General features: G+C 42.3%; 1 long non-coding RNA gene across 1 annotated transcript; it reads right to left on the reverse strand.

Annotated features, from left to right (window-relative positions):
- Positions 1-3,189: 3,189 nt before the first annotated feature.
- On the reverse strand, positions 3,190-9,634 carry LOC132518647 (uncharacterized). The gene is made up of 3 exons (XR_009539924.1): positions 9,566-9,634; positions 3,436-3,705; positions 3,190-3,269 (listed from the first exon to the last, which is right to left on the reverse strand). It is a non-coding gene; the product is annotated as an uncharacterized LOC132518647 (long non-coding RNA).
- Between the last annotated feature and the right edge of the window lie 743 nt (positions 9,635-10,377).

The following is a 10,377-nucleotide window of genomic DNA, read 5'->3' on the forward strand; positions in this document are numbered from 1 at the left end:
GCGGCTGGGCCCGTGAGCCATGGCCGCTGAGCCTGCGCGTCCGGAGCCTGTGCTCTGCAACGGGAGAGGCCACAACAGTGAGAGGCCCGCGTACCGCAAGAAAAAAAAAAAAAAAGCAAGAGGAATTAATTCTCTCACAGTTCTGGGGGCCAGATGTCTGAAATCTAGGTGTGGGCAGGGCTGTGCTCTCTCTGAAGGCTCTAGGGGAGGATCCTTCTTTGTCTCTTCCAGCTTCTGGTGGCTCCAAGCATTCCTTGATTTGTTGCTGCCATCACTCCAATCTCTGCCCCCAACTTCACATGGCCTTCTCTCTCTGTCTCTTTCCCTTTCTTTTATAAGGACACTTGTCATTGGATTTATAGCCCACTCTAAATCAAGGATGATCTTATCTCAAGATCCTTACTGCAAAGCCTCTTATTCCAAATATGATCATATTCACAGGTTCTGGGTAGACATTTATTGGGGCGGTGGGGGTGGTTACAATTCAACCCATTACGGTGGGAAACTGTTATTCCCACTGGACTGATGGGGAAACTGAGGCTCAGAGAGGGGAAGGAACTGACACAAGATACTTCTGCTGTTCCAGCCCTAGAACCAGCCATTTCTCCAAGGAGCCCTGGTTCTTTTGTTGGAGAATGGTATTTAGAAACCAAAACCTGTGCATGAGGTGTGCTCATTACTACTGGGATATCATTGCTTCTAGTTCCAGCTCAGCAGTTGATGACCAACCACCCTAGGGTTTCCCAGAACGTGGGCATTTCAGTGTTGAAACTGGGATAGTCTCAGGCAAACTGAGACAGTTAGTCACCATGTCCAGAGGTCAGAGCTTTGAAATATGCGTATGAATATGACACACACATCCATACAGGCACACCTAAGAAATATTGCAGGTTCAGTTCCAGACCACCACAAAAAGTGAATATCACAATAAAGTGAGTCACATGAAATTTTTGATTTCCCCGTGTATATAAAAGTTACACTATACCGAGGTCTATTAAGTGTGCAATAGCATTATGTCTAAAAATTGTACATCTCAATTTAAAAATACATATTTGCCAACAAACGCAAACCATCATCTAAGCCTTCAGTGAGCCATAATCCTTTTGCTGGTGGAGGGTCTTGCCTCAGAGTTGATGGCTGTTGACTGATCAGGTTGATCATTGCCAAAAGTTGGGGTGGCTGTGGTAATTCTTAAGACAACAATGAAGTTTGCCATATTTATTGACTCTTTCTTTCATGACCAATTTCTCTGTGGCATGTGATGCTTTTTGACAGCATTTTACCTACAGTAGAACTTCTTTCAGAATTGGAATCAATCCTCTCAAACCTTGCCACTGCTTTATCAACTAAGTTTATGTAACATTTTAAATCCTTTGTTGTCGTTTCAATAATCTTCACAGCATCTTCAGCAGGAGTAGATTCCATTTCAAGAAACGACTTTCTCTGCTCATCCATAAGAAGCAGTCCTCATTCATTAAAGTTCTATCATGATATTGCAGTAATTCAATAACACCTTCAGGCTCCACTTCTAATTCTAGTTCTCTTACTATTTCTGCCACACCTGCAGTCACTTCCTCCACTTGAGTCTTGAACCCCTCAAGTCATCTATGGGGGTTGGAATCAACTTCTTCCAAACTCCTGTTAACATTGATATTTTGACCTCTTCCTACAAATCACAAATGTTCTTAATGGCATCTAGAATGGTGGCAAATGCTTTCTAGAAGATTTTAAATTTACTTCGCCCAGACCCATCAAAGGAATAACTATCTATGGTGGCCATAGCCTTACAAAATGTATTTTTGAACATAAGACTTGAAAGTCAAAATTACTTCTTGATCCATGGGTTGCAGAATGGATGTTGTGTTAGCAGCCATGAAAACAACATGAATCTCATTGTACATCTCCATCAGAGCTCATGGGTGACCAGGTGTATAGTCAATGAGCAGTAATATTTTGAGAGGGACCTTTTTCTTCTGAGCAGTAGGTCTCAACAGTGGGCTTAAAGTATCCAGTAAACCATGTTGTAAACAGGTGTGTTATCATCCAGGCTTTGTTGTTCCATTTATAGAGCACAGGCAGAATAGATTTAGCATGATTCTTAAGGACCCTAGGATTTTCAGAATGGTAAATGAGCACTGGCTTCAACTTAAAGTCACCAGCTGCATTAGCCTCTAATAAGAGTCAGACTGTGCTTTCAATCTCGGAAGTCAGGCATTGACTTCTGTTCTCTAGCTATGGGAAGTCCTAGATGGCATCTTCTTCCAATATAAGAATATTTGGTCTACACTGAAAATCTGTCATGTAGTATAGTCACCTTCGTTAATTATCTTGGCTAGATTTTCTGGATAACTTGTTGCTTCACCTTATATTTTTATGTTGTGGAGATGGCTTCTTTCCTTAAACCTCATGAACCAACCTCTGCTTGCTTCAAACTTCTCTTCTGCAACTTCCTCACCTCTCTCAGCCTTCATAGGATTTAAGAAAGTCAGTGTCTTGTCCTGAATTAGGCTTTGGCTTAAGGGAATATCGTGGCTGGTTTGATCTACCCAGACCGCTAAAATTTTCTCTGTATCAGCAATAAGGTTGTTTCGCTTTCTTATCATTCATGTGTTCACTGGAGTAGCACTGTTAACTTCCTTCAAGAACTTTTCCTTTGCATTTACATCTTGGCTGTTTGGCACAAGAGGCTTAGCTTTTGGCCTGTCTCAGCTTTTGACATGTCTGAGCTTAGTCATTTCTAGCTTTTGAGTTCAAGTGAGAGACACGTGACTCTTCCTTTCACTTCAACACTTAGAGGCCCTTGTCGGGTTATTAACCGGCCTAATTTCAATATTGTTGTGTCTCAGAGAGTAGGGAGGCTGAGGAGAGGGAGAGAGACGGGGGAACGGCCAGTCAATGGAGCAGTCAGAACGTACACAACATTTATCAATTAAGTTCGCCATCTTACATGGGCATGTGGTTCATGGCACCCAAAACAATTACAACAGTACCATCAGAGATCACTGATCATAGATGACCGTGAAAAATATAATAATAATGAAAAAGTTTGAAATATTACAAGAATTACCAAAATGTGACAGAGACATGAAGTGAGCAAATGCTGTTGTTAAAATGGTGCCGATAAACTTGCTCTACACAAGGTTGCCACAGATCTTCAATTTGTAAAAAATACTCAGCAGCACAGGGTATGTTGTAGTCTTCTCCAGTAGGGAGAAATCTGCAACGTCTTTTCTTTTAACCATTAAGTGATGCCTCTTCCTACTCTCCACCTAAGAAAGGGAAGGAGGAAGCAAAAGAATATTTATCAAGCAAACTACTGTACATTAGGTATTTGCATCTCTTACAGATGTTAGCCATAGGAGGCCACAGAGCTGGTGACATGATTAGGGGCTCAGTGTCAGGGTAAACTTATTAAAAATAAGCAGGTGGCTTTACCTCTTGAAATTCAAGCACCTTGCCTCTACAATGGGCTATTTCAAGGATTAACTAAGAGCCGTGAGGCTGTGGTCTCATCTTGAGGCTTGACTGGGGAAGAATCAGCTTTCCAAGTTCACATGGTTGTTGGCAAGAGTTTTGATTCCTGTGGACTGTTGAACTGAGGACTCAGTTTTTCACGGGCTGTTGACAGGAAGTTGCCCTCAATTTCTTGCCATGGGGGGTTCTTCAACCCGGCAAATTCATCAAAGCCAGCAAGAAATATCTTTCCTGTTAGGAAAATGGAAGTCACAGTTGTTGTTTTTTTCTAAATTGAGGTGAAATTCACATAACATAAAACTAAGCTTTTTAAAGTGAGCAATTCGGTGGCACTTAGTACATTCATAATGTTGTATAACTATCACTTCTATTTAGTTGCAAGACATTTTCATCACCCCAAAAGGAAACCCCATGCCCAGTAGCAGTCATTCCTCATACCCGCTTCTGCAGCTCCCGGCAACCACCAATCTGTTTTCTGTATCAATGGATTTGCCCATTCTAGACATTTCATACAAATGGAATCAGAGAGTACGTGACCTTTTGTGTCTGGCTTCCTTCACTTAGCGTAATTTTTTATAATGGTTTTGAGCTTCATCCACTTTGTAACATATATTGAAACTTTATTCCTTTTTATGGCTGCATAATATTCCACATGTTGTTTCTCATTCATTCATTGGTGGACATTTGGGTTGTTTCCACCCTTTGGCTATTGTAGACAGTGCTGCTCTAAACATTTGTTTGAATACCTGTTTTCATATCTTTGGGTTATATACCTTAGAGTGGAATTTCTGGGTCATATATTTTTTACAACCTAATCTTGGAAGTGACATTTCATCGCTTCTCATCCCCATTTCAAGTGTACCATTTAATCAGTTTTGCAAAATGAATATGCCCACATAATCACCACCATAATTAAGATATGGAACATTTTCATCACCTACAAAGTTTTCTTCTGTATTCTTTTGGATATATGCCAAGAAGCGGAATTTCTGGATCATATGGTAATTCTATATTTAATTTTTTGAGGAATCACATTCAATCAGTTGTTGATTTATGTTCATTCAAAGCAAATTCCAAGTACCCTACAATCAAGGGTAGGGATTATACAAAGCTGCGGGCACCAGGTGCAGGGACCCACAGAAGCCGCCCACTATTTCTCGTAAGCAAATCCAGACCACAGTTGCAGCCAGAAATTTCTATTAAGCACTCGAAACATTCCAAGCACATAGCAGGTATTTTCTACACAGTATGTCTTTGAAGTGGGTTGTTACACTCTAAGGGAAAACATTTAGGCTCAGTGGCCAAGTGACTCGACATCAATCACCCAGAGCTGACAGTGGGGCAGAATTGAAATCCATACCTATCTTATTCCAAGAGATAGGCTTCTTCCTTTACACTTCACTTCTCTGGTTTTCTTTAAGGAAGCATAAGATACACACGTGGGAAGAGTTTGGCAGAGTCTCTGATGCTGAGCAGGTGTTTAGCAAAGGTAAGACCATCATCCAAAGGTTACCACAGACGTGGGCGGTTATAACTGTGTTTATTTTGCACCTTCTGATTGGTACCTGCCTGGAGGCATCTGGGAAAAGTCATAGCTTAATCAGCGGAGGATACAAGCATCTGAGCTCATAGAAGCCAGCTGAGAGGTCAAAGTGAAGGCACCAAGACAGGATGTTGGCAAGCCTAAGAGTGAGTTCTGAGAGTGAGTGCTTCTCACCTGCTGCATGATCCCGGGCGAATTCCTCCTTATTAAATGAAAATGTTGGACCAGGTCAAGGGTAGGTAAACTATAGTGCATAGGCCAAATCCGGCCCACTGCCTGTGTTTGTCAATAAACGTTTATTGGCACAGAGCCACGCTCATTTGTTTACACATTGTTATGGCCCCTCTCAAGGTATAACAGCAGAGTGGAGTCATTTCAACAGAGACTGGCCTGTGCAGCTGAAAATATTGACTGTCTAGCCTTTTGAAGGAAAAGTTTGCCAGCCCTGGACTGGAAGATTTTTAAGACTCTAACTCTAAAAATCTGATAATTAATGGAAGAAATGAACAGTACAATTAAGTAGGTAAAACCAAGGCGGTCGTATCAAACTCTGTGCCACCCCACAAATGGGCATCTCACCATCCCTCAAGTATACACGTTTCCTCATAAAAACCTACCATAATTAGGTATCTTAGGCCAGGCTGCTATAACAAATTACCACAGACTGGGCTCCTTAAACAACATTTATTTCTCACAGTTCTGGAAGCTGGGAAGTGCAAGATCAAGTTGTCAGCGGATCCAGTGTCTGGTGAGGGCTCTCTTCCTGGTTTGTGAATAGCTGTCTTCTCCTCATATCTTCACATGGCAGAGAGCAGAGAGAGATCCACCCACCATGTCCTCTGCCTGCCTCTTGTTTGTAGAAAAACCTTAGCCTCCTAGGCCTTCCCCAAGTTCCAAAGAATAAATTTAGAGAAGTGAGAAAGTGAAGAAGCAAAGAAAAACAGTCAAGCAAGACAAAATAATAATAGTTTAGCCATTAAACAAAATCAAAGACCTTTAGTTCCTCCTCAAGGGCTATAGATAATATTCTGAGCCATATTCTTGAGCTATTTTGCAGATACTGAAAACCCAATTCAGGTGGAAGAAGTTAACTCTATGCTGACCACAAACACATAGACCCCAGACTCGTTGGAACCAGAAGGTTGATGATGTTGACTCCTGATTACCTCACCACCAGCCAATCAGAAGAATGAACTGATCATGCACCTTGCAAGCCTCTCCCTCATCCTGTCCTTAAAAACCTTTCCCTGAAAGCCATCAGGGAGTTCACGTCTTTTGAGTGTTAGTTGCCTGGACTCCTCGTTTGGTGCCTGCAATAATTGCTGTACTTTCCTTTAACACAACCTGTTGTCAGTAGATTGACTTTACTGTGTGCTGGTGAGCATACTTAAGCTTGGTTTGGTAACAAAACCGTCACACAAATGAAGAGAATGATGAACACGAGATGCAAGATCATGGCTGGGAACATGACTGGGTGAGGTGCAGGGAACTTTCAAGTATTGGAAATGTTCTATTTTTTATGCTAGGTCAGGGTTGCCTGATTTTGTACAACCCTAGAGCTAAGAATGGATTTTACATTTGTTTAATGATTGGGGGGAAAAGAGAGGACAATTGTGTCATGACATGTGAAAATTATATGAAATTCGAATCACGTGTGTCCAGAAATAAAGTCTTGTGTGTGTGTGTATTCATTATTTATTTATTTAACATCTTTATTGGAGTATAATTGCTTTACTATGGTGTCTTAGTTTCTGCTGTATAACAAAGTGAATCAGCTATACATATACATATATCCCCATATCTCCTCCTTGCGTCTCCCTCCCACCCTCCCTATCCCACCCCTCTAGGTGGTCACAAAGCACTGAGCTGCTCTCCCTGTGCTATGCGGCTGCTTCCCACTAGCTATCTATTTTTCGTAGTATATATAAGTCCATGCCACTCTCACACTTTGTCCCAGCTTACCCTTCCCCCTCGTGTCCTCAAGTCCATTCTCTACATCTGCGTCTTTATTCCTGTCCTGCCCCTAGGTTCTTCAGAACCATTTTTATTTTTAGATTCCATATATACGTGTTAGCATACGGTATTTGTTTTTCTCTTTCTGACCTACTACACTCTGTATGACAGACTCTAAGTCCATCCACCTCACTACAAATAACTCAATTTCGTTTCTTTATATGGCTGAGTAATATTCCACTGTATATATGTGCCACATCTTCTTTATCCATTCATCTGTCGATGGGCACTTAGGTTGCTTCCATGCAGAAATAAAGTCTTATCGGCACACATTCATGCCCATCTGTTTATGTATTGTTTATGGCTGCTTTCAAGCAACAATGATAGAGATGAATAGTTGAGCCATAGACCATCTAACCTGCAAAGCTGAAAATATTTACCATCTGGACTTTAATAGAAAAAGTGTCTATTTTGTTACTTCTCATGGCTTATATCTAAATTTGTTATATCTTATGTCTAATATTGAGCCTCTCCAAACTATGCAGTTCTTAGAACATGCCACGCTGTCTCTCACCCCAGAGCATTTGCATGTACCATCCTCAAGGGGAGAATCCTTCTTTGCTTATTCTAGCTTCTGGTGGCTCCAGGCATTCCTCAGCTGGGGCTGCCTCACTCCAATCCCTGTCTCTATTCACCACGTAGCCTCCTCCTCTGTGTCTATGTCTTCTCCTCTTCTGTCTTTTATAAAGACACTTGTCATTGGATTTAGGGCCCATCCGGGTAATCCAGGATGATCTCATCCTGAGATCCTTAACTTAATTACATCTGCAAAGACTCTTTTGCCAACTAAAGTCACATTCACATGCTGGCAGTTAGAGCATGAATATGTTTTTGGCAGCCCCCATTCAACTCACTAGGCTTGGCTACATTAAAATCTATTGATCTGGGACTTCCCTGGTGGTGCAGTGGATAAGACTCCGTGTTCCCAATGCAGGGAGCCCAGGTTCGATCCCTGGTCAGGGAACTAGATCCCTCATGCATGCCGCAACTAAGAGTTTGCATGCCACAACTAAGGAGCCCGCCTGCTGCGGCTAAGACCTGGCACAACCAAATAAAATAAAATAAAATCTATTGATCTGTCTTGCGCTCTGAATACATCTCCTGTGATGATTGTAACATCGATCATTTGGAAAATATTGGTTCCCTGGGTTATGCAGAAGTTGTCACATTTTATTGTTCAACATCAGAAACCTACATTTGTTAATATCATCACCATTCTGTCTCATAAGAAAAGCCTTTTAAAAGTGTTAGAGGGCTTCCCTGGTGGCACAGTGGTTAAGAATCCACATGCCAATGCAGGGGACATGGATTCGAGCCCTGGTCCAGGAAGACCCCACGTGCCGCAGAGCAGCTAAGCCACAGCTACTGAAGCCCGTGCGCCTAGAGCCCATGCTCCGCAGCAAGAGAAGCCACTGCAATGAGAAGCCTGCGCACCGCAATGAAGAGTAGCCCTTGCTCGCCTCAACTAGAGAAAGCCCACACACAGCAACGAAGACCCAATGCAGCCAAAAATAAATAAATAAAAAAATTTAAAAAGTGTCAGAAAGTGGTCAGACAGTGGCAGACATGGGATTTCCAAAATTTTGATTTTACCTTGAAAGCTTAAATCTTATGTTGGCAACAGAACTGTGTTGTTTTCCTTGAAGTAACAGGCTCCTTTTGTTTGTTTTTGAGAAAACTGTCTGCCAAACAGCCAAGTCTGAATCATAGTTTGTCAGATATTTCAAATAAAAATGGTGTTCCCTGAAAAAAGATGCCAGCTGGACTCGAAAATTTGTTCTAGTGTCTTTTTTTAGAGATGACCATTGAACTTAATGCTCGTTAGGAGGACTTTATGTGTATTTCCCATTTTGTTACACAAAATATTAAAGAGACATGGACTCATCTATTGTGGGGTAAATTGTGTCCCCCTAAAAGATGTACTGAAGTTCTAACCTTCAGTATCTAAAAATATGACCTTATCTAGAAATAGGTTCATTGCAGATGTCATTGAGTTAAAATGAGGCCACCAGGCTGGGCCCTAATCCAGTAAGACTGGTGTCCTTACAGGAAGAGGAAAAGTTGAACTCAGACATAAAGAGGAAAACGTCATGTAACAGCGGAGCCAGAAACTGGAGCGATGCATCTACAAGCTGGTTATCGTCGCTAAGGACTGACAGCCACCACCAGATGCTGGAAAAGGCAAGGAAGGATCCTCCCCTAGAGCCTTGGGAGGAAGTATGGCCCTGTTAGTGCCTTGATTTTGAACTTCCGTCCTCCAGAACCCCGAGGGAATAAATCTGTGTTGTTCTAAGCCCCCCAGTTTATGGTGCTTTGTCATGGCAGCCCCAAGACACTATCCATCACCCAAATATCTTGAGTAGAGACTGATATATGCGTACAATGGAATACTGCCCAGCGATGAAAAAGAGAGAGCTTTGGATACGTGACAATATGTACGACTCTGAAAGGCATTATGCTGAGTGAAAAGAAGCCTCAGAAAGTTACCTACCGTATGATTCCATTCATGTGACATTCTCCAGAAGAAGAACTTACCTTGACAGAGAAACGGGGAGGTACCAGGAGTTGGGGAGGGATGTCCAATGGGACAGCCTAAGGATGTTTTGAGGGCTGATGAAGCTCTTCGGGTCAGCATCCTGATTGTGGCGGCGGTTACACGAATTGCGCGTGCGCTAAAATCTGCTACGCCCCCCCCCCACATCAAAAAGAAGAGTCAATTTTATCGTATGTGAATTACAAAATAACATGAGAAAGTGAATAAGGAGGAAAAACATACTCAAGGGTTGAAATTTTTTAAAATTAGTAATTTTTACTGTTTCACCAAGCTTCAGTAATAACATCAAGAGACACTGGCTCCCCCGCCCCACCCCGCTTTTTGCTTTTTCTGCGCATGCGCTGTGGTGAGCAGCCGCGATTCCTTGTACACTTGGCGCTGCTGTCTTGATTCCTGCTAAGGCACCAGCAGGTTGCTAGTGTACCGTCAGGGCAGATGCCAACCCAGAGAAGAAGGCAAATGACGTAGTATTAATGTCATGGTCAGGGGTCTGACCTTGTAGATCCTGGAAAGGATTTCGGGGACCACATGGGTGCACTGAGCACATTTGGAGAAGCGGTTTCTAGCACGTGGGAGGCACGATGACCTTCCTATTTTGCAGGTGAGGAACTAACATTCAGAGAGCTGAATTCGCTTATCCGAGAAGGACAGGAAGAGGCATAAACACTGGACTGCCAGACACAGAGCAGGTGCATCTGTCCAGGGAGCTGAACCGTTCAGCACTTGCAAAACTCAGAAGGCATCGAATAACTTAGGATATCTAAATTATATTGAATATATAATTTTATATTTA

This window comes from Lagenorhynchus albirostris, chromosome 3 (assembly GCF_949774975.1).
Source record: "Lagenorhynchus albirostris chromosome 3, mLagAlb1.1, whole genome shotgun sequence".
Classification (NCBI taxonomy): Eukaryota; Metazoa; Chordata; class Mammalia; order Artiodactyla; family Delphinidae; genus Lagenorhynchus; species Lagenorhynchus albirostris.